We start from the raw sequence: 20,044 nt of genomic DNA, 5'->3' as shown, positions 1-20,044 counted from the left end.
GGCTTCCCATTGCAGTGGCTTCTCTTGTTGTGGAGCGCGGGCTCTAGGCGTACGGGCTTCAGTAGTTGCGGCTCGCGGGCTCTAAAGCACAGGCTCAGTAATTGTGGGGCACGGGCTTAGTTGCTCCGAGGCATGTGGGATCTTCCCGGACCAGGATTCGAACCCGTGTCCCCTGCATTGGCAGGCGGATTCTTAACCACTATTCTTTACCACTGCGCCACCAGGGAAGCCTATCACAGGATATTGAATAGAGTTCCCTGTGCTATAGAATGGGACCTTGTTGTTTACCCATTCTATATGTAATAGTTTGCATCTGCTAGAGAATTTGCATTTCTAACAGTTCCATCCAGGGCCATACTTTGAGAATCACTGGCTTCGAGCTAGTACATGGCCAATAACAGAAAACCATCTCCCAATATGTGGTCTAATGACAGTGGAGTTAGGGAACGTGGCACTGTCACTTCTATGCACGAAGGCTAGTGCATCCCAAAGTGTACTTGGAATAGAATTCTCCACGTTCTGAAAGCTGAAGAACCACGTTTTCTTGATTTCTGGTTACATGCAAGATTTCACCCACAAAACATTCGCATTCTCTACTTTGTACAGTTACAGGATTCTGTATTTGTGAATTTGTCTACTTGCTAAAATGTATTTGTAACCCCAGCGTCAGAGCCGGCAGGGCTTCCGAGGACACGCAGACACGCGCAGAGCTGTCCAAGCGCCCGTGCGTTCCCAGCTCTGGTGGGTGGAAGCAATGCTCTCCTTCTTGGTTCTGCTCCTTCTGGAAACAAGTGTCTTATTCACTCTTAAACAAGAGGTCCACGCTGTGCCACATTTTCGCAGTTTTGTACTTTTTGTTGGTGTTTTTGCTGGAGACAGTGGCCTCCGGGCACAGTGCTCAAGTGCTGCCTCGTGGTCTTAAGTGCAGAGCCTGCTCTGTGCCTCACAGGGAAACTAGCGCTCCCGGAGAGCACAAGTTATGTGCTGTGGGCCCTAAGTTCAGTGGTAATGACTTCAGTCGACGAAAACGTGGCCAGAGACGTGCAGGGCCCTAACCTGCAGCGACCTCAGAGAACATACCTACCCTGGAAAGTGCAAATTCCCTACATATCTAAGGAATCCGAGGGATGGCGGTGCAGGAAAGCACCATAAAAGTTAAGGAAAAAAAGTAGAAAAACTTGAAAATTGACTCAGAAATTACATAAGGCTTGGCAGATGCAAATATATGTATATAAATTGTGCAAAACTATGTTGTTTCTCTAGTTATTGCATATGCAGAATATAGGAAAATATTAGTGCTAACGGCTATTGTGACTTCTCAGCCTTCTCCTTCTGTTTCCTTGCAGGTGATATTTTGTGTGTAACGAGTGGTCTGATGTCCCCGTCTCCATGAACTCTGTCTTTGGAGAGCTGTCAGAACCGGCTGTACTGAGGCGGGGCTTCTCACATTCCGCAGCTGGGCCTCCGAGGCAGAGGGGCAGGGGCCTCACAGCTGCTGTTTATCCCACTCGTGTTGCAGCCCGAGAACAATGCGTCCTGCTGACTGAGGGAGGAGAGTAATGCTCCGTTGTTGGCGCGGTGGCTAAAGGGGGGCTCTGAGCGTGGGGATCCCTGCATGCTCTCTCCTTTCGTCTGGAGTTTTCTCAGGAGCTTAGCCGCTTTTCTAAGATGTGCTGTTATGCTGGGAAGTCGGGGGTGGAAATCCAGTATCCGATACAACGCCGAAAACACACACACCAGAACTCAGACCACACTTAGCCCAGGAGGAGGCCCTTCTCGCAGGTTTGGGTGGGCTTAGCTCTGCAGACTCCTACAATCCTGAGCGAAGCAGAAGTAAGATGTCTAGGGGGAGAGGTCCAACTCACGTGCATGGGATGGTGCAGGACTCCATTCAAGCCAGAAAAATTAAAGATCGTTTGTCAGTCAGGTGTATGAAGGCGCTCTCATTTTTTTTTCTTTTGTTTTGCTTTATGTTCTAGCTTGAAATGTTTGTGACTTTTATACATATTGTGTATCGGTCTTCTTGTCTCATCTTCTCCTTAACCTGCTTCATGGCAGCATCCAAGTCCTGCTACATTTGTGCGTGTAGTAGATGTGCCTACAGGGGCAGTTCCTAGGGATGGGTCACTAGGGGTTGGGTCTTGAGGAGGAGGAGGAAGATGAAAAGTAGTGGGGTGACTGGAAAGAGGAAAGGGAGTGGGAGTCACGATTTTGCTACAAGTAAGATCCTTTAAATATTCAGAGAACCAACTCCCTGTTGTGTTTTCAAATTGTTTAATTTATTGCCCTTTGATTTTCAGGTTCACTTGGACAGTCTTTTCCCAAGCATTTTTATTATTTTCTCTGTGTGTCTCATTTCTCACTAGTGCTGTGCTGCCTTGTTCATTTTTTAAAAATTAATTAATTAATTTTTGGCTGCGTTGGGTCTTGTTGCTGCACGCGGGCTTTCTCTAGTTGTGGTGAGCAGGGGCTACTCTTCATTGCGGTGCGCGGGCTTCTCATTGTGGTGGCCTCTGGTTGCAGAGCACGGGCTCTAGGCACGCGGGCTTCGGTAGCTGTGGCACGTAGGCTTTAGTAGTTGTGGCTGGCGGGCTCTAGAGCACAGGCTCAGTAGTTGTGGCTCTCGGGCTTAGTTGCTCCACGGCATGTGGGATCTTCCCGGACCAGGGCTCGAACCCGTGTCCCCTGCAGTGGCAGGCGGATTCTTAACCACTGCGCCACCAGGGAAGTCCCTGCCTTGTTCATTTTCATTGTTCGTTTTGCACCTAGCTCTCTGAATCCTCACCTTCCTTCCAGTTTACCGCAGATTCTATAGGTTCTAAAGCCCCTATCTTCTTTCAGAGCTTTCATGAAACTCCGTATATCTGTGAAAACAGTTACACATACGGTGCTTGTTATGGGTGTGACACGATGGTAAGTGCTTATATGAGACAGATTCTAGTATGACCCCTCGTCACAGGAGGAAACTAAAGCGCAGGGAGGTTAATAACCTGACCACGGTCACCCAGCTGGGAAGGACAGAACCAAGGATTCCGACCCAAGTGGTCTGTGCTCTTCACCACCGCACACAGACCCTCCTACTCACAGCGAATGACCTGCTTCGTACTGACACGGCCACATTTTCAAAAATGTATTTTGTGTGTGTGTGTGTGGTATGCGGGCCTCTCACTGCTGTGGCCTCTCCCGTTGCGGAGCACAGGCTCCGGACGCGCAGGCTCAGCGGCCACGGCTCACGGGCCCAGCCGCTCCGCGGCACGTGGGATCCTCCCGGACCGGGGCACAAACCCGCGTCCCCTGCATCGGCAGGCGGACGCGCAACCACTGCGCCACCAGGGAAGCCCTCAAAAATGTATTTTTATTGAAGTAGAGTTGATTTACAATGTTGCGTTAATTTCTTCTGCACAGCAGAGTGATTCAGTTATGCATATATATATTCATTCTTTTTCATAGTCTTTTCCATTATGGTTTATCACAGGATATTGAACATAGTTCCCTGTGCTCTACAGTAAGACCTTGTTTTTTATCCATTCTATGTATAATAGTTTTCATCTGCTAATCCCAAACTCCCAGTCCTTCCCTCCCCCAACCCCTCCACTCCCCGCTTGGCAAGCACAAGTCTGCTCTCTGTGTCTGTGGGTCTGTTTCATAGATAAGTTCATCTGTGTCATATTTTAGATTCCACATATAGGTGATATCGTATGGCGGCGTGGCCACATTCCCGCTGCTGCCTGTGGACCGTGACCTTCTGTACTTCTGAAGCTTTCCTCCGTAGTCTTTCCCAGAAACTACTGTGGTGGACATGGTGATCTGCTGCACGACTCCCCTTCGAGGATGGACGTGTGGCCCCAGCTGCTGGAACGTGGCTGACAGCTGCTGGCTCCAGAACCCGTCTCAGCTGCAGGGGGTTCCCTGGCTCAACGTTGCGTCCTTTCCAAGGCAGCCCACACTCAGTGACCAAGGAGGGTATAAAGACTCCGCTGTTTCGGCCCGACACGGAATTACATGATGAGCCATTTTGGAGCCTGAGCTCCCTGTGGGGCTGGGTGAGGCTGCCGTCACACCTGCCATCATGCCTGCATGGCAGCTCAACTCCTTCTACTCACTCCTCCTTCCTCCTCCGCTGTGGATCCCAAAGGCACTCTCCAACAAACTGAGACTGTTACCAGAGGCCTCGGGTACTCAGAGAACTGTACCACCTTCACTCTGTAGGCTAAAATGAAAGGCAAGAGACGGGTCTAAGGAAAAGCCAAAGACAAAGAAAATATTGACGATGATTTTTAAAGATGCCAAAGATACCATCTTGCATTACTTTAATCCAGTCTCCTCCATTGATCATTTCTGGGTGACTTTGTTATCCTCTAAAACTTTTATGTAACAGTATAGCAGTTCCTAAAAAAAATTAAAAATAGAATTACCATATGATCCAGCAATCCTGCTTCTGGGTATATACCCCAAAGCAATGAAAAGTATTTATACACCCATGTTCATAGCAGCATTGTTCATGACAGCCAAAAGGTGGAAACAACCCCAAATCCATCAGCGGATGACTAGATAAGCAAAATGTGTATATGCACAATGGAATATTATTCAGCCTTAAAAAGGAAGGAGATTCTTACACATGCTACAACATGGATGAAACTTGACAGTGTTATGCTAAGTGAAATAAGCCAGACACCAAAAGACAAATATTGCATGATTCCACTTATATGAGGTACAGACTCGTCAGATTCACAGAGACTGAAAGTAGAGTGGTGGTACCAGGGGCTGGGTGGAGGAGGGGGAAGGGGAGTTTCTGTTTAACGGGGACAGAGTTTCACTTTTACAAGAGGAAAAGGGTTCTGGGGGTTGGTTGCACAACAATGTGAATATACTCAACACTACTGAACTGCACACTTAAAAATGCTTAAGATGGTAAATTTTATGTTTGGTGTATTTTACCACAATTTAAAAAAAAACAACTTTCATGTGGCAAAATGTCAAAATTCAATTTCATCAAGAGAGCATTTAAGAGAACATTTCTCAGACTTTTCCCCATGTACACAGTTCTCTGAAAATAGTCATAGATCTGATGCTGCCTAGCGTAAGCCTTTGAAAGAGAGCTAAATCCCCCCACAGGATACGAAAGACAAAGCCTTGAAGAATCACGGAAAAGAGCGAGCAGGAAGTTCTCAGGGGAAATAGTGCTACATGCAGGAATGCCCACCACGGGGCTGGACGTGTGGCGGCTGTGAGGACGGGCACTTCTTGTGTCCACCGAAGATAGTCTGAGGGCAGAATGCGGGAGAGAGTGGAGAGAACACCTGTATTCCTGGCCGCACACCACCTGGAGCAGGTCGTTCGCCATGGTCACAGGAAACTGCAAGGAAGGCCCATTTGCTGGGACTCTCGGAGGGCAGTCCCAATAGCAGGCGCGAAACAGGAAGAACAAGAACAACGGCGGTTCTGAAGCCCATTCAGCGCCTCTGGGGAAAAGTGCCTAGAAGGACTCAAAGACTGACGTTTTAAAAGCAAAGATAACGTAGCAGCCGGTGGCAGAAGCTGAAGAGACACTCCTGAATCCTGGCTGCCAGGTGGGGATCTGGCCTTGGTCTTGGCTCATTGCAACAAAAGAGCAGCCAAAGAGGTCAAGAGGAAAGCTCAACCTTGAAGGGGTTCGATTTCGGAGTAACCCTAGCCGACCGCCCAAGCTGAAGCTGCTTTTCTCAAAGCATTGTCACTACCAGGCACGGCAGCTATAGGTGCCCCACGTGACACACAGGTGACATCACCTGTCCTGCTCATCCAGTTTGCCTTATTGCGTATGCCAGAGGCCCCTAAAAATTGTTTTATTAATTTAAGACGTTACCAGTTTGCCCTGGATATTGCTGAAGGGGTCCCTTTGAAGAACTTTCGACATCATTCTGTTCCTTCCTTCCTTCCTCCCTCCCTCCCTCTCTTCCTTCCTTCCTTTTGGCACTTTTTTTTTTTTTATTGTGGCAAAATACATGTAACATAAAATTCACCATTTTAACCATTTTTAATATGTAATTCAGTGGAAATTAATTACATTCACAGTGTTGTGCAACCATCACCAATATCTGTTTCCAAAACTTTTTTGTGACCCCACGCAGAAACTCTGTACCCACTAAACAATAACCACATACGTCCCGCCCCAGACCTTGGTAACCTTGGATCTGCTTTCTGTCCCTATGAATGTGCCTATTCTAGGTACCTCACATAAGCAGAATCATACGGTGTTTGTTCTTTTGTGTCTGTCTTAGTTGACATAGTATAATGTCTTCAAGGTGCATCCATGTTGTAGCATGCGTCAGAATTTCCTTCCTTTTTAGGACTGAATAATATTCCAGTGCATGGATGGACCATTTTTTTAATCCATTCATCCTTGGAACTTGTGGTTGTGTCTACCTTTTGACTGTGGTGAATGATTCTTCTACGAATATGGGTGTAAAATATCTCAGTTCTTGCTTTCGATTCCTTTGGGTGTATACCCAGAAGAGGAATTGCTAGATCATATGGTAATACTATGTTTAGCTTTTGAGGAACTGTCAAACTGTCTTCCGTAGTGGATGCACTATTTTACGTTCCCATCAGCAGTGCACTAGGGTTTCAATTTCTCCACATCCTTACCAACATTTGTCACTTTCGTTTTTTTAAAAAAATAACCATTCTAATGGATGTGAAGTGGTATCTCATTGTGGTCTTGATTTGCTTTTTCCTAATGACTGGTGATGTTGATCATCTTTTTATGTGCTTATTGGCCATCTGAATATCTGCTTTGAAGAAATGTCTATGCAAGTCTTTTGCCCATTTTTGTATTGAGTAGTGTGTTTTTTTGGTTATTGAAATGTAGGAGTTCTTTATATATTCTGGATACTAATTCCTTATCTGATATATGATTTGCAAATATTTTCCCCCATTCTATAGGCTGTCTTTTCACTCTCTTGGTAGTATTCTTGGATGCACAAATGTTTTGAATTTTGATCAAGTCCAGTTTATTTACTTTTTCTTTTCTTGCCTGTACTTTTGTTGTCAGGTGCCAAATCATTGCTGAATCCAATGTCATGAAAATTTTCCCTATGTTTTCTTCTAAGAGCATTATAGTTTTAGTACTTATGTTTAGGTCTTTCACCCATTTCAAGTTAGTTTTTGTGTATGGTGTGAAGTAAGGATCCAACTTCATGCATGTGAATATCTAGTGTTCCCAGCACCATTTGTTGAAAAGACTATCTTTCCCCAGTCTTATTTTCTTTTATGTTTACATGTTTTTAAGTTTCCTGCTAAGATAAGGAAAGTGAGAATTACTTAAATTGTAAGCAATATATAAACAAAATGTAAGTAAATACAATAATGAAACCAGATATTATAGGGAGCTATGTTAATATTACAAGTCTAAGCTTTGCCTCTTTCATGATTCCCTACTTCTTCAGCCTGAAACAATTCCATCTTGTATTGATGTCTTAACTTTCATTGCCTATATTTTTTTTCACGCATTTAAAAAAATTTTATTTATTTTATTTATTCATTTTTGGCTGCGTTGGGTCTTCATTGCTGCACGCGGGCTTTCTCTAGTTGCGGCGAGCGGGGGCTACTCTTCGTTGTGGTGCGCGAGCTTCTCATTGCGGTGGCTTCTCTTGTTGCGGAGCATGGGCTCTAGGCGCTTGGGCTTCAGTAGCTGTGGCACGAGGGCTCAGTAGTTGTGGCTTGTGGGCTCTAGAGCACAGGCTCAGTAGCTGTGGCACACGGGCTTAGTTGCTCCATGGCATGTGGGATCCTCCCAGACCAGGGATCGAACCCGTATCCCCTGCATTGGCAGGCGGATTCTTAACCACTGTGCCACCAGGGAAGTCCCTTTGCTTGCATTTTTAAATTGAAATGTATTTGACATTAACACTGTGTAAAGTTAAGGTGTTATAATTTTTTAAAAATTATTAATTGGCTACCTTTTGCTTCAGCCTCCCAACTTTTTTTCTCACAAACTACATAAACTTATTTTTCACAGTGTTTGGTGGGGGCTTATTTCCTAGACTACACCTTCTCTATAGCTACACCTTCTCAGAAAATTGGTGCCTGCTGTTGGCAGGAAGCCTTAGATCTTCTTAGGTTTTCTCTATAGGGCTGCTTGAGTGTCCTCACAGCATGGTACTTAGCTATCCCCAGAGGAGCAGTCTAGGAGACCAAGGAAGGGGCTCCTATGATCTCTCGGTAGCTGCACAGCTCATTATGACTCTCTTAATGTCAGGTTAAGCATCTGCGTTAGGCATGATTTTACATGCATCCAGTGTCCTCTGATGCAGTGTCAGGCTGAGGAGTCTCACATCTTGCTGTCAGCAAGATGGAGGCCATGGAGAGCTGGTGATGCAGCTCCAGTCCAAATCTGAAGTCCTGAGACCCAGGGGAGCCAATGGTGTAAGTCCCATGGAGAAGCCACCAACTTTTCTTGGGCGCAGTTCTTGTATTCTGCCTCAGAACTCAGAGACTGAGGTGAGGGATGCCTGCAGAATCCACTCAGCACTCACGCACTCACAACCCAGAAATGCAGGGGAGTCAGTGCCCTGTGGGGAGAATCTTGACCAATGGGATCAAGAACCAGTCCTTCCCGATCTAAGGTGGATAATTCTGAGGCCATTCAACGTGGCTCCTCAAAAAGTCCTAAAGAGGCGGAGACTCAGTTTCCTACAACAACCCTTATGAAAACACACCTTTGTACCGGTTTTCCCTCCTTTCCTGTTTTACTTTCCCCAGTTCCATGAGATTACTGCCCACCTAGCCCCCGCCAGCTCCAACACTTTTACTCAAGCCTTGGTCTCAATGCTTGCTTTCCAGGAAGAGCACAGGCTAATACAGCAACCTGAGTCTTTTGATATCTCTTCTTTTTTTTTTTTCTTAGTCAAAAAAAAGCAAATGATTTCTTGTGACCAGCGATATAAGATAAAAGGAAAATAAATGTTAAGAGTCAGCAAGGAAGGATTTGGCTATGTGGTTAAGATAGAAATACTTGGTTTCTGTATTAGGCTAAGCAAAAGCAATAGCCTGAAAATAGCCACTATTGTGGAATCAGCTATTCTGAAGTCGCTGCCAGTTGACCGGAAGCTGTCATTTCTCCTGCCTGTCATTATAGCTTCTCACAGTGCATTGTTTTGTGCAGGGGCCGCCAGTGTGGTAGTTTCTCCTGTGTAGCTGGGTCACACGCCTTCCTCTTGCTTTTTTAATCAAAGGTTTATTTCCTAATTTGTTTTTAAAGTGTACAATTCAGTGGTTTTCAGCAGAGTCACAAAGTTGTACAATCATCCCCACCATCTAACGCCCAAACCTTTCCATCGCTCCAAACAGAAACCCGTATTCACCAACCGTCACTCCCGGTTCTCCCCTCCTCCAAGTCCCCGTGAGCCACTAATCTGCTTTCTGTCTCTAGAAACTGGCCCATTCTGGACATTTAATATTAACGGAATCATACAATACATGACCTTCTGTGTCTGGATTCTTTCACTTAGCGTAATGGCTTCAGGGTTCATCCATGTTGTAGCCTGTGTCAGTACTTCTGAGTTCTTTCTTCCGGACACCAGCCAATTCTCTGCCACCAGCTGGCTGCCCTACAATTCAATTCAGTTTTTCCACTAACTCCTGGAGTAAGCCCCAGACCCCACATTTTAAGGGCTCAGTCCCACAAGACTGCTCCTGCTTCAGACACCGACTGCCAATGGGGTGCCCAGGCTACCCACATTTCTGCCCAGGAAACTACAAATTCAGGGGTTCCCATGACCACTCCCCGCTTAAGGCTGATAATTCGCTAGAATGACTCCGACTCACAGAACTGAGGAAAGCACTTCACTTAGAGTAACCAGTTTGTTATAAAGGCTCCAGCTCAGGGCCAGGCAATGGAAGAGGTGCGTGGGGCCAAGCATGGTGAGGGGAGGCCCAGAGCTTGAAGCCTTCTCAGGGCACACCACCCTCCCAGCACTTCGATGTGTTCATCAACCCAGAAGCTCTCTGAGCCCCATTATTTAGGGGGTTCTATGGAGTTTCATTACGTGGTTGATTAAATCAATAGCCATTGGTGATTGAACTCAATCTCCTGCCCCTCTTCCCTCCCTGGATGTTGGGGATGGAGCTGAAAGGTCCAACTTTCTAATCATGGATGGGTCTTTCTTGCAACCAGCTCCCAACCTGAAGCCTTCTAGGGGCCCACCAAGAGTCAACTCATTAGCACAAACTCAGGTGTGGTTGAAAGGGGCTTGTTAGGCATAACAAAAGACTCTCCTATTACTTAGGAAATTCCAAGGGTTTTAGGAGCTCTGTGCCAGGAACCAGGGACAGAGACTAGATATATATTTTTTATTGTTCCATAATACTTTATTCCTTGTTATGGCTGAATAGTATCCCATTGTATGGATACACCACATTTTGTTTATCCGTTCCTCAGTTGAGAGACATTTGGGTTGTTTCTGCCCTTTGGCTATTGTGAATAGTACTGATGTGAACAGAACATTCATACACAAGTTTTGTGTGGACAAAACCTGGGTAAATACCTAGGAGTAGAATCAAATGGTAACTCCATGTTTAACTGTTTTAGGAACTGCCAAACTGTTTCCCAAACACTTGTATTTTTTTTTAAACTTTCTATGTACACTATTTAGGCTTTATCTCCCCATCACTTTTATAAACTCTTTGAAGGAAGGACCAGTGTTTTCCACTCCCCTGAACCTGCCACAGTATTTATCCTAATGCCTTACACCTAGTAGGGACTCAGTAAGTATTCGTGTGTGATCATGTCGTCACGACAATACGCCCTTTACGCTGGGAGTCAGTAGCAAAAGCAGCCTTACTGTCGGTTGGTGGACATATATATGGCTTTCTTTGCTTCTTTGCTCTCCACACGGGAGAATTTCAGGCAGTGGTTGGTGTGTGTATGTTGTGGGAACGGGCAGAGTGTGGTGATGGTAGTTGGGTGCTAGTTAAGAGGAGTGGAGTTGGAAGGAGTGGCGGCTTCTGGTCACGTGCTTGTTCAGATCCCCGGAGAGTGTTGAGCGGTTCTCATTCCAAGTGACGTGTCTGGTTTATACCGCACTCACGTTTGGAAGGGCCGTCGCTGTGCCGCCGACTCATCCCAACTCTCCACCCACGCACATGGCAGAGCCTTGCTCCAGGCAGTAATCGGGACTCTTTCATCCACAAGTGACAGAGAACCAATTTAAACTTACTCTTGGAGGAAAAAAAAAAAAAAAGCAGAGGAGCAGTTTCTTGGCCTATAGCCAAGATGGCCAAGTTCTCATCTTCGGCGGGGCTGGGTCCACCGTCATCAGATGGGTTGCTCACGTCCGCTGTCTCCCTGAGTCTGGACTCTGTTTTCTTCTGTCTTGACTTTTTTCTCAGAAAGATTCTTGCCACCTGGCAGAGTATGACGTCCCCTGGCAGCTCCATCTGCCTCCTCACTAGCTCTTTGACATATAAATACTGGAAAGCAAGGCAGCTACCAGGAGCTTGGCTAAGTTCCGTTTACCGTCATGCTGGTGACCGTGGTGGCCTCACATCAGGCTGAAGCTTATCCTTCTCAGGGGGGAGACCTTGGACATCCGTCCAAGGTCTGCTCTCCTCACCACGACTTCCTGTGGGCATCCTTGTCTAGCCCCGCCACCCCCGCACCTCATCCCGTTCTTGTCAAGGACACAGGCTGAGCTCAGCTGCCGAAAGGCCGGAAAACACGGCGTCTGGCGACCCGTTCTTCAAGACTTCCCGCTGCGCCTTTCCTTCTCTACGTGCACCTTTGCCGCGCTCATCAAGCCCACGGGAAGGCACCTGGTACTGCCGGGCAGTCATTCATGGAGAGGACCTTGAGAGGCTGGGGAGTGAACCCCAAGGTGTGCAGGGCGCGGGCGACGGCGTGAGCCTGAGCACCGTCTTCAGTTGAGCCCAGCTGTCCTGCATCTTCCCCGATACTGAGGTCTGAATCCCCACCGTGATCATAAAACCAGGACGTCCTCAGAAGCCCAGCTCGGCTCGAGGGCAAGATTTGGAAGTTCTCTGTCCCCAGTGCCTTCCGTCTCTCTGTGGCTACTGCTCCGTCACCTCCAAAACGTTTTCAGCCACGAATGGGGCGAGACGTGGAGAGGACTGGAGGCCGGCTCACTTCACACTGTCACGTTCCAGCAAAAACTCCGAATTTAAACCAAGCCAGCGTTATGAAAATACGTTCGTCAAAGTAGAAGGATATAAGATTTTTAACAGCTTGTTAGCCTAAGTTTTAAATCTTAAATATTAACTCTGGAGTGTGTTTCTTTGTCTGTATTTGTGCCTTGAGCCCTGCAAACGCCAGAAACAGACCTGCCTCTCTTCTTCCTTCTCTCGCTAACTCTGCCATCTGTTGTCTCAGGCCCCCTCATAGGAGGGAGGGACCGAAAGCACTAGCTCTGCCCAGTCCAGCCCTGCGTCTGCATCTGCTTGTACCTCTTGCACGGGGCAGTCGCTGATGGACCCAAGCCCTAGCAGAGACAGCTTGGGAGAGAGAATGATGCGATCGGCGTATTTAACCCTCATTTGGAAAAGGTTGTTGGTGGAAAAACTAAGAAAAAAATCCCATCGGTGGGGTTGAGAACAGAAAACCTCAGCTGCGGGAAACCAGGACACGCTGAGCAGAGATGCCCCAGACGCAGCCGAGGGCTTACTCTATGGGAAGCGTCACCTGGTCGCAGGAGCCCACGGAACTCACATTCACTGTCCCATCACCCACCTCAGGGGTTCATCACGGTGACTTGAAGATGAGGAAACGGAGGCACCACTGGGCCAGGGATTACAGCATGTGAATTGTATCTCAATTTTCAAAAAGTCAAATATCAACACTTGGCCAGGACCCGTGCATAGCTTGCAGGGCCCAGTACAGAATGAAAACGTGCGGCCCCTTGTTCAGATACTATGAGGAACTTGAAGGTGGTGACAGCAGGCCACTAAACCGAGCCCGGGGTCCTTCTGAGCCTCTGAGGCCACGCAGGCCACACTCCGTGAAGCCAGCCTGGCCTCGGGTTCCCGTCCCGAGCCTGGTGTGCGAACGCCTCCGGCACGTCAGTGACTCCCAAGCCGGGGACCCAGATCCCTGGGTCCCTCTGACAAAATGTTTCGTGTCTTGAGGCTTTTTTCATTCACTGTCATCGCTCAAGCTCGAGAAGCCCTGGGCCGTCTCTCCTCTTATCAGAAGTCAGTCCCTCCATGCTGGGGGCGGGGGTGTAGAGGAGCCAGGTTTTGCGCCGGCCCGCAGCCTATGTAACTTGGGGGCCCTCTTTAAGAAAAAGAACACAAAATTACAAATCGAAAGGAGGCCTTGCAAGGGCCGCAGGCAGGGAGGAGCCCTGAGGCTGGAGCTTCCTTGCTCATGCCTGCCCTGTCCCCTGTCCTTAATTCCCCCCCCCGACCCCACCCCGGCCACCACCGTTCCCGCGCTCTTCTTCTCTCTCCGGGTGCCCTCGTGGAGCCAGACTTCTTGGAAGGGTGGTTAATGGTTAAGTCTTCACCGCGGACTGCCCCTCCGTCTGCCACATCTCCCTCCCTTCCTGTGCCGACAGGTGGCCTCCTCGGGTTCAGCGCTGGATCCGGCCCCACGTAGCCGGGACCTGTGGACTGTGTCGGTGCTTCTCTGTTGGACTCTCCAGCTAGTTGTCAGCGCTGGGGACGCTCTTTCTCAGGCTCCTCCCTTTGTTCGGTGGCACCACGGCTCCCCTTTGTCCCTCTTCGGTCTCTGTTCCTTTGCTCCCTTTGGGGGCCCTTGTCTTTATGGCGCATGAACTAACTGGCCCACCGGGACCCCGTGCTCCAGCCCTTTTCTCTTTTTCTCTACACCATCTTCCTAACCCCCTGTACTTCTTATGTGCTCCAGATTTTCTCGCTAGTCTAGTCCAAACCTCTCCTCCGAGCTCCGGCCTCAGAGCTGCCAGCTCGACGCCTCCTCTGGGAGGGGCTATCTCAGTATGTCCAACACTGGGCTTGGGTTTCCCTTCCCATCCCTCCCCTGGTTTTACCCATCCCGGTGACACACTTCCACGTAACCTGCTGCTCGAGTCAGAAATGTGGGAGTCGTCCTTGATTCATCAGTAAATCCCACAGATCCATCCGCCATCACCACCAAAAACCAGACCTCAACTGTATTTACTGATACTTCTCTCCATTTTCCACGCTAACACCCTCGCCATCATGATAACTAGTCCATCGTTTCTAAATTCCAGCAAGAGCCTCATCACTGGTCATCTCACTTCCCCCGTTGCTCCCTCTCAAATCTGCTTTTCTTTTTCTCTTTGTCCACACCGCACAGCTTGCGGGATCTCAGATCCCCAGCCGGGGATTGAACCCGGACCGCAGCCGTGAACGCGCCGAATCCTAGCCACTAGAGCACTAGGGAAGTCCCTCAAGTCTGTTTTTCATAAACAGCAGGAGCAGCAGTGTCCACAGAAATAGAATATGATCGCGTGTGTAATCAAAATTTTGCCAGTAGCCACTTTAAACGAAAACAAAACAAAACAAAACGGGTGAAATTAATTTTAATCATACAATCTATTAACCTAATGTATTCAGAATATCATTTCCATGTGTAATCAATACAAAAGTTATTAATGAGATACTTTACATTTTTAATGTCATTTAAAATATACCAAACCGTGCATACCGTACACGTACAGTGCACCTCAGCTCTGACATGCCGCATTTCAAGGGTGCGGTGGCCACACGTGGCTGGTAGCTGCCACGCTGGCGCAAGAGTCCGAGTGAGTTTTTACCGAAGCAAGGTGGGTTAGGTCATCCCCCGCTTAATAACTCCTCGGTGGTGGCACGGTGCTCAGAGACCTGCAAGGGGATCCACAGTCTGGCCTCACCTTGCCGACGTCCTCAACATCCTCGAGGCCTTCTTCCTGCCGTTCGCTTTGCTCAGCTGCCTCGGCCTCCTGTCAGCTCTGAGAACACACCAGATCTCCGCGTCCGCGCGTGCCGTGGCTGACTCCTCCTCACCCTCAAATTTCACCTTAAATACTTTCTCCTCAGACGGGCCTTCCTTGCCCGTATCGAAGAGGGTCCATCTCCGTTATCATGTCACAGTATTCTCTCTGTTACCTTCATAGTGTTTTTTCTAGTTTGTAACTGTATGTTTACTAGTCAGTTTATTGTGTGTCTCCCCCCAGGAGACCATGAGTTTCATGAAGGCGGGAGCTATCTCCAGGGCTGTATAAGATCCTGGCTCTAGTTGGCACTCCATAAAGGAATATCTGAGCACCTTCTCTCCCCTCACTAAGGGAACTAGCAAACAGATTTATTTCAGTAATGCTACGCATCAAATTACAATAAATGCACAATGAATAAATGCATCATGGCCGGCAGAGCTTCCTTCCTATTAAACAAGGAAGGTTTGACTATAGGCAAAATTAGATTTGGTTTATCTTTGAAGAGATCTTAATCATTCACTCTGCAAACAAGGCAGTTTCCTTGAAAAACTAAGGGGAGCGGTGCTTCTAGGTGTCCCAGATCTCAGTCGAATGGCTCCGTGAAAGTGAAGCTGTTACTCGGTGAGCCAGCGCCAGGGACTCCAAAGCCTGGGTGGCTCTGGGGAGATGGGAGATGGTGGATCTCCTTGATGCCAGCCCAGAGGGATTCGTCACCGGTTCATTCATTCAGCGGATGTCCGTGAGCCTGTGAACACCTTTACAGCAGCCACTGTGCTAGGCTCTGGGGCTACAGCGCTCAACCAAACAGACGAAGATCCCTGCCTACATTCTAGTGAGGGGAGACGGATGCTAATTAAGAAACTTAAGTATGCTGTTATTTCTGGCAAGAAAAATAAAGTCTGGAACGGGGGTGGGGAGCACAGGGCTTACAGTGTTAGGTAGGGTGACCAGAAAACGCCTCCCTGAGACGGTGACATTTGCATAAAGATCTGAAGGAGGTGCGGCACTGGCCTGTGGGGCCGTCTGAGGTGAGGGAGCTCCGGGGGGCTAAGGGGACAGCGAGGAGGCCAGCGTGGCTGGAGGAGAGTGAAGAGCAGGCGGCGGAGCTGGAGGTGAGGTCGCAAGCGTTGGGATGGGCGGGCGCATCACGTGGAACCAGACGTCGGCCGCCGTGAGGACTCGGGTTCTCACTCTGGGTGAGGTGGCAGGTCAGCGGAGGGCTGTGAGCACGAGTGACACGGTGCTGACTTGCGTTTCAAAAGGATCCTCCCACGTGTGTGGGACGGGAACGCACGGAGCAAGAAAGAAAAGGGGAGGGCTAGCAGGCCTTCACTTGGCACCCAAGCAACAACGCTGGAAACCGCCTCTTCGGAAGCGTGGCTCCGGATTCACCTTCTCCCTGCGCTATAGGCCCGGGGCGCTGGCGCGCGGGGCCTGGGCTGTGCTCCAGGAGGGCAGGCAGGACGCTGGAGCTCGTGTGACAAGAGCAGCTGATCGCTGGTGAGGCTGCAGGAGGTCCTGGAGCAGCTTCTTTGTCGCTGGGAAGCTGACCCTCCTGGGTGCGGTCACACAGTGATGGCCGTGGCCCGGGACGGTTGGGGAAACCAGCTACGTCTACCGTCGGCCTCTCTCAGCCTGGACAACCTTTGAGAGAGGTGCGTCTCTTTTGAATTTGCACAGATGAGATGGGGCAGAAGGGAGAACTAACATTTCTCATTGGTGCAGCGTGCAGACTGTGTCAAAATGTGTTGCTGAATCTATTTTGCCCCAACCGTGAGAAAGCAAGACTTACCGTAAACAGAAGATGTAATTGTGGGGTTGAGAATTTAAGGAGCTCCAAAATGGCTCCTCTAGATAAATTTATCTCTGCTAATCGTTGTTTACCTCTGCTGCATTCTTTTACTTTTTCTGTTTTTTATTTGAATGGAAACATGCTTTTTCCTGCTCTCAAAAAATAAGACGTGTACATGGTTAGAAGGTCAAGCGGTACAAAAGGGTAAACAATGCTAAGAAATGATATTGACATGTAGAGTCCCAATTATACAAACATGTAAAGTCTTCTTAAATTCATCTATATATTTGACCCCCCAAAACTGCCACCAGAACTTTTCTAGAACTAGACAAGGCAATGCTAAAGTAAATGCTGAAAGGTAAGCGTGCAAAAATTGTGATAAAATTCTGAAAAGGAAAAATAACAGGGTAAAATTAGCCCTAGAAGATTGAAATGTATTATAAAATTACCATAATTAAAAGTTTGCCAGCGGCACAGGAATTGACAGATTAGTGGTATAAAATAGTATCCAGAAATAGACCCAAATATACATTAGAAATGTGTATAAGAAAAAGGTAGAGGGCTTCCCTGGTGGCGCAGTGGTTAAGAATCCGCCTGCCAAGGCAGGGCACACGGGTTCGATCCCTGGTCCGGGAAGGTCCCACATGCCGCAGAGAAACTAAGCCCGTGCGCCACAACTACTGGGCCCGTGCTCTAGAGCCTGTGGGCCACAACTACTGAGCCCGTGTGCCTAGAGCCCGTGCTCCACAACAAGAGAAGCCACTGCAGTGAGAAGGCCACGCACCGCAATGAAGAGTAGCCCCCCGCTCACCGCAACTAGAGAAAGCCCGCGCACAGCAACAAAGACCCAGTGCAGCCAAAAATAAAATAAATTAATTAAAAAAAAATTTTTTTTAAAAAGAAAAAGGTAGAATGTCAAGATTTTTGGGGGAAAATTATTAATAAATGGAGTTGAAACATTTAACTTACTATCTAGAAAAAAAATTAGATCCCTACCTCATTCCTTATACCAAAACAAATTCCAGATGGATCAAATATTTGGATGTTAAAAATAAAACCATAAAAGTAAAACAGTTGGAGAATTTAAGGAAATAATCTTGGATGATGTTAGAGGCTGAATTGTGTTCCCTCAAAATTCATATGTTGAAGTCCTAACCCCCAGTATCTCAGAATGTGACTGTTTTTGGAGATAGGGAAGGTAATTAAATTTAAAATAAGGTCATAGCAGTGGGCCCTAATCCGATATGACTGGTGTCCATGTAAGAAGAGATTAGGACACAGGCACAGAGAGAAGACACAGGGAGAAGACAGCTGTCTAAAGCCAAGGAGAGAGGCCTCAGAAGAAACCAACCCTGATGACACCTTGATTTGGACCTCCAGCCTCCAGAACTGAGAGGAAATACATTTCTGTTGTTTAAGCCACCCTGTCTGTGGTACTCTGTTATGGCAGGTTTGCAAACTCATACAGGTGACTAAAATCTTTCCGAGCAAGATATGAAATTCAGAAGTCATAGAAGAAACAATTGATAAATTTGACTACGTAATAATTTTAAATTTCTGCACAGAAATAAAAACAAATGACAGGGCTTCCCTGGTGGCGCAGTGGTTGAGAATCCGCCTGCCGATGCAGGGGACACGGGTTCGTGCCCAGGTCCGGGAAGATCCCACATGCCGCGGAGTGGCTGGGCCCGTGAGCCGTGGCCGCTGAGCCTGCGGGTCCGGAGCCTGTGCTCCGCAACGGGAGAGGCCACAACAGTGAGAGGCCCGCGTACCACAAAAAAAAAAAACAAAAAAACAAAAAAAAACAAATGACAACAATTAAAAGCCCCCCAAAATTAAAAAGACAGCACACCAGGAAAAAATATGACACCCAAAGGGCTAATTTCCTTAATTTAAAAAAAAAGAGCCCTTATCAGACCTTCCTTCCCTCCTTCCCTCCTTCCTTCCCTCCCTTCTTTCTTTGTTTCTCTTTCTCTTTCTTTCCATAAAAGCTGAACATCCAAAAATGTATACGGTATTTCCTGATGGTTTCCCGTTGAATGCTAATTTCAGTTGTAAGTGCAGTACCATCCGACACTGCGTGGGGCTCCTAGCTGAGGACCTGTAGTCTAGACGCCCACCGCAGGGGGCCTGGCCTTAAGCAGTTCCGCTCAAAGTGGCCGTGCGTCCTTTTAAGCTCTCACTGCCCTTGAGAGATGCAGAATTAGGGTTTCTTCCTAGTCATCCAGAATCACGCACAGGCACACTCACACGCACACACACACACGACTAATATTAACTCTCCAGTACGGTGCTCTCCGGAGCAGCCTTATAGAAGAAACTATTTCCCCATAAACAGCATGATGCTTTCTGACCCAAGTGGGAATAATAGCCTTAGAGTTTTGGTGCAGAGCTGTGGCAGCCACTGCCTTTGTCCTCACCTTACAAGAGGCCCGTCTGCCTGGGAATCATCCTCCGCAGAGCTGTCGTTGATCGATGGCTACGCTGAGAGCCTGAAGAGGCTTAAAAGACCCCTTCTCTGTGCTTTAAGCCAAATCACATTCCCAGGCAGACATCTCCAGAAGGGAAAGAGGAAACGGGAGGACTTATGATCCCGAGGAACCCCCTCCCGTGAGCAAGTGTGAGGTGAGGGTAGGGACAGTGCACTGTCCGCAAGCGTGGGGAGGGTGGGCTGGAAAACTTCACACTTCACGCTGTTAACTGTGGTTAATCTCGGGTGATGAGATTTGGAATGGTTTTGCTTTTCTTCTATTTAATTTTCTAAATTTTCTGCAGTGAAATTGTATTGCTTTTCTAAACAGGAGAAAGAACAATAAATGTTATAAAAACCATTTTGTATGTTAATCTTATCTTCCTAACTAGACCATATAAACTCCCTGAAAGAGGGGTCACATATTTTTCTTTTCCTCCTTCTTCTTCTCCTCCTTCTCTTTCTCTCTCTTTTTAAAAATTTTTTTAAAAATTTTATTTATTTTATTTTATTTATTTATTTTTGGCTGCGTTGGGTCTTCGTTGCTGCGCGCGGGCTTTCTCTAGTTGTGGCGAGCGGGGGCTACTCTTCGTTGTGGTGCACAGGCTACTCATTGCGGTGGCTTCAGTTGTTGCAGAGCACGGGCTCTAGGCATGCGGGCTTCCATAGTTGTGGCACGTGGGCTCAGTAGTTGTAGCTCATGGGCTCTAGAGCGCAGGCTCAGTAGTTGTGGCACATGGGCTTAGTTGCTCCGCGGCATATGGGATCTTCCCGGGCCAGGGCTTGAACCTGCGTCCTCTGCGTTGGCAGGCAGATTCTTAACCACTGCGCCACCAGGGAAGTCCCTTTTTTTTAAAAGTTTTTTTTTTT

At 47.8% G+C, this 20,044-nt stretch overlaps 1 long non-coding RNA gene across 1 annotated transcript in view; it reads left to right on the top strand.

The window, feature by feature from the left end:
* LOC102990571 (uncharacterized) overlaps positions 1-20,041 on the top strand; it is a 52,624-nt gene extending 32,583 nt beyond the window's left edge. The window contains exon 3 of the long non-coding RNA XR_448389.4: positions 1,347-20,041. This is a non-coding gene — a long non-coding RNA (uncharacterized lncRNA). The remainder of the gene's footprint in view (positions 1-1,346) is intronic.
* Positions 20,042-20,044: the final 3 nt, after the last annotated feature.

Source organism: Physeter macrocephalus, chromosome 6 (genome assembly GCF_002837175.3).
Source record: "Physeter macrocephalus isolate SW-GA chromosome 6, ASM283717v5, whole genome shotgun sequence".
Classification (NCBI taxonomy): domain Eukaryota; kingdom Metazoa; phylum Chordata; class Mammalia; order Artiodactyla; family Physeteridae; genus Physeter; species Physeter macrocephalus.
Note: the sequence above shows the minus strand (reverse complement) of the source record. Positions and strands in the feature narration are given on the sequence as shown.